Source organism: Fundulus heteroclitus, chromosome 12 (assembly GCF_011125445.2).
Source record: "Fundulus heteroclitus isolate FHET01 chromosome 12, MU-UCD_Fhet_4.1, whole genome shotgun sequence".
Classification (NCBI taxonomy): Eukaryota; Metazoa; Chordata; class Actinopteri; order Cyprinodontiformes; family Fundulidae; genus Fundulus; species Fundulus heteroclitus.
The window spans coordinates 37,684,493-37,689,404 of NC_046372.1; positions in this window are offsets into that span (position 1 = coordinate 37,684,493).

The following is a 4,912-nucleotide window of genomic DNA, read 5'->3' on the forward strand; positions in this document are numbered from 1 at the left end:
TTGGAATAATGAAGACAATCAATGAGAAATAAGGGGGAACAATAGCGGACATCAATATTGCAAAAAACTGGAAATTCCTCCAAAAGATACGCTGGAAATTGGTCTAACAGTAGCACTGAAGAGGCTGTGGAAATTTCTGCTAATATCTAAAAAATACTGGTTGCATTTTACTTTTGACAACATTTTAATTTCCTCTCCCTGAGTCCTGGGATAAGGAGTGAGGTTGCAAGGCCAAACTTTTATCTTTTCCTCCAGCCTCACCCAAAGTCTTCTTCATGAAAGAATATGTTATGATCTGCTGAAACCAAACTTAAACCTTTGGCCCTTTACCACACTCGGTTTGACACAACAGCAACAGTGAGCATTATATTATAAAAGAACAACTTACTCAGAGTGAAAGATGGTGATGGCACCATCATGCCCTGTGGTTGCTTTCACCCTTGTACTTTTCTTATTTAGACACTATACATATTTCTCAATAATTTATTGATTGCTGTTTTACCTTTATTGTTATTATGCTGTTTGTTCTGTACCAGTGTCCTTGAGTGCTCTGAAAGACGCTTTCAAATAAGATGGATCATTGTTAGTATTATCATTATCATTAGTAATATTACCCACTATAGACTGAATCAGAATCAAAATATTTTGTCACCGCATCTTACCACGGGGAAATTTCTCTTTGGCTACTCTGGTTCACGTTGCAGTTCACATTACACATAATGAAGGGAAAAAACTGACAAACAAACATACAATGAACGAGGGTTACATTTTTATTTTAGGAGTTCAGTAAAGTCACAGATAAAGACAGTGAGGTAGTAGGGTGCTTATTGAACAATGATTGAGGCTTCGTGTACAGAAATATGCATTTAGATATTCAGAGATGACAGTGTGCAGTAGGCAGTAACATTAAGGTGATTGTAGCGTATGACAGGCTATGAACAGTGGAGTGATCAGTGAAGATGCGTCTGGACCTTCTTTGAACATGTTCTGCATAAATTGAGTCTATATCCTGCAGATGGCATCCCACAATCCCCTGCACTGTTCTCACCACCCATGCTAGGTCCTTCCTCTCCTGGACTGTGCAGCTCCCATACCATACAGTTAAAGTAAGTCTGAATTAAGAGACATACTGGACTTACGGTATTTGTGGCTTTTTATTACCCTGAAGATGCATAATCTATACATTCAATGCCATATTGTGTCCAGACTGTTTGCTCCTGTAAGAAAACATAGATCCACTATAAGCCAACCTGCAGGTGAAAAAAAGAAGCTGAGAAAAACATTCAAATGCACCGAAGTCTTTATTCCACTCCTACATTCTCCTGGAAAATTATTTAGGTGAATTATGAAGCAAAAGTTTTGAAATGAGTTACATGATTATGTGTCCTAATGCAACATTAAATTTAAACGGGGAATCTCCCAGAGTTTTCGGTCCTTGGTTGTAGGATTGGGAGCGGGAAAAGGATTGGCTGAGCACGCGCTCTGCATGAAGAATGAAGTAGAAGAGAGAAAACAGCGATCCTGCTCATTGGGTATGAGCGCTTCGCCGCTTCAAAAACACTGGGAAATTCTTTAGTGGCATCCAAAAATATTTGGACTGGGAGGGAGAGGGGGAGAAATTCAAGACATAAACATGAAAAGCTGGGAGGGCTCACAGGCGCAGGAGTACAACCTGCCAACAGGAATTGTGCCTTCCAGTAATGAGCAGAAACACACCAACTTCCTGCCTCTTTCTTGCTTTAAATATCATCTGTGTTTACCATTTTCTCTTTCCCTGTGTCTGACTTTAAAAGAAGAATCTGACGTTTTCGAGCTAAAAAACTCTGATGCATTGGGTTGTTTTGGTCTAAAACATGGTGCAAAAGATACACATTGTGTTGAGATTGTGTTGAGATGTTATTTGTAATGATCTAAATGATCTGTCTGCTGAATCCAGCTTTTGATTTGCATAATTTGAATCTAGAGCGGAAGCTCAAGGAATCAGTCTGCCAGCTTCAGTCCAGAAAGCCCATAGATGTTTCTGGCACAGTGTGCAAAAACAACCCAGTTTGCATATTAACATATTCTATGAAATGAGAAACAAATGTTATTTTCACTACTGTGTTACTACTGATCCCTTTTCCTGCTAACGGATCTAGGCTATCTGAGAACACAGATGGGGGAAATGAGCCTCTCAGAGAAGGTGAGGGAGTTACCTTTGAGGACCTATGCTTAGAGTCAGTGGACTGCAGCTCCAGTGTTTAAAGTCTGGAGAAGAATGAACAAAAAAAAACAACAACAACATTCTGACCTTTGCACCAGATTAACCAGATTCAGAACTGGCCCAAGGCATAACTGAACTAATGTGCTACGTGGGCTCCCAGGCTAGCAGGGTTTCTTCACTCAGCGCTCTACTTCCCCAACCAAATACAGATCTGGCTCCTTCTTGTGTAAAGAGTTAGCCAACATTTCAATCCCCCGCAACGTTTTCTGAAACGTTTAAAAAAAAGCTGTCCCCAGCTTATACAAAAACAGGCACTTCCAGTCATTTTAACAGTCATAGTTTAATGTTGCTAGTAATTTCTGGTGTCCTGAGATTAGAACGATATAAGATATTAAAGCTGCAAGACTTTGCTGGCAAAGGTCTGGATCTGCCATCCACCGCCATCATCTACTAAAGACGTCTAACACTGTTTGGGGCAAAAAAGAAATGCAAAAAAAAAAAGAAACAGAGTTGTTCTGTTATTTAAATAAAACATCAAAAGTATTCATTTCAACACGTTTTTAATGCCATTTTCTCATGAACATTGTGTTCTGATAGTGTTGGGATTCGTGCTGTAGGACGTAGACCTCAGAAGCGATGAACGAACCGCTCCTCTCTGGTTTCTGTCCTGGCCCTGGAAGCTGTGTCCGTATATTGTGTTGCTTTCACCCCTCCCCTCCTCCCTCGGAGAGCTCGTCACCTTCTCGCTCGCTGGAGAGGCAACACCAGCCTAGTTTACACAGCCCCCCCCTCAACTCCAGTCTCTCCCTCCATCAAGTGTTTGCAGTATATTTCATGCGTGCCACGTTTGTCAGTTTAATTTCCCTCATCAAACACCTCAGCCAGCAGATGTGTGGTCACAGGGAGTCACAGTCCTGCACTTTGTGGAGTGATTTGTACTATTCATTCCATAGTCTGGCCCGCTTTGCAACCAAAATTATGCGCCCTGCTGTGGTTGCGCCGTGTGCCAACTTGACCCCCCTGTTCTTAATGCCGCTTAAATCCCGCCCCCACCACCATCACCACATGTGTCCATGCATTTCCTTCAATGCACGTCTGTCAGGTATTTAGAGGTGCAAGTCAGAACAAGGTGTCATTTGACTGTGCTGCTATCAAACCCGCTGCCAAGTACTTGATTCATTAAGCTCTCTTCCTCCAGGGAGAAAAGCAGACATGCGAGTTATATTAAAGGTGTATTTATTAGTAAGGAAAATTAAATGGGATTTTCTAATTACTGGCTCGCTGGAAGCTTCTGCATGCTCCACCAGAACAACGTCAAAAAATGGAAAATATATATTTTTTAAAATGTCTTTTGAGGCACATATATATACACATGCATTTCAAGTTGATTGTTTGTTTGGGTGCTGCTGGCAAAGCATCGTTCTCAATAACGAGTCAGAGCGAGTGGCAGATAAAGACTCTTTTCATTGCACACACTGGGCCACTGGAGCGGAGTTTGGAAGGCAGAGTCGTACCCACGCCTGAATGAAAGTACAGCATGGAAAGAATTTCCAGAATGAAAACGTTTGCCGCAGAACAGAAGGATATGCGCTGGAAGATTCCTCTGCAGAGCTTCGTGTGGCTGCTGAAGCTGGTCTGAAATCTGAGAGCGAAGAAGAAAAGTCTCAGACCACATGTGCTAACAATGCAACTCAACGTGATGCTCTTTTATCAAACAGTATCATGATCATGTTTAACCTGGCCTCGTAGAAGTATTCCTACCCGTTGAACCTTTGTGCATTTTGTCAAAGGAAAACTACAAACTTCGATGTTTTTTCAGTACAGATTCTGTGTGACTTGATCTACAGAAAGTAGTAAACTATTGTGATGGAAAGGGACAACCATGTTTATTTCTATTCAGGCCTCCTAAGTCAATACTAACTAAATTCTGCTGCAATTAAAGCTTCAAATCTTTAGAGGAATGTCTGTACGAGTTTCCCTCATCTAGAGGCTGAAGTTATTCCCATTCCTCTTTCCGATACGGCTCACGGTAATTCAGGTTGAATGGAGAGCAACTGTGAACGTTTTCAAGTCTTGCCACAGATTCTCAGTTAGATTTGGGCCTGGACTGTGATTGGACAATTTCAATGGGTGTGAACTGCTTCGTCTCTGCCCCGCGTCACTGACACATCCAGTTCCTGATTGGTTGTCGCAACTCAACAAGACAACAAGCTTTTTCAACTCGAACAACTGTCACTTTGCACTTTGCGTGCGGCACCTGTGCAAAGGGATGTCACGTAAATCTGTCGCTCGGCCTGCCACACTCACACTCAATGTAAACGCACCTTCAAGGATCATGAAGGTATATGAAGATATCTACGCAGCACCTGGAGAGACAACATTCACATTTTCTGCACTCATTGAGTACACAATGTACACAAAATGTATCTGATAGCTTAAAAAGTGGAATTTCTATGATATGCCGCCTTTAATGTCAGTGTGAATATGTGCAGCAATGTAAAACTGCAATAACTTAACACTGCGTTATTCGCGCAGGAGTTTCTTGGTGTGTGTATGAATGCTGTGTGCATGGTAGTTGATTTGGGTGATTTGGTAAAATTCCTTCAGTTTATGGTGCCATGTTTTTATAAGAAAAAAAAACGAAGCGGTGCAAACACTTTTAGATGCAGTGTTCTTGTTCTTCATATTAATATTCATATTGAATATTGT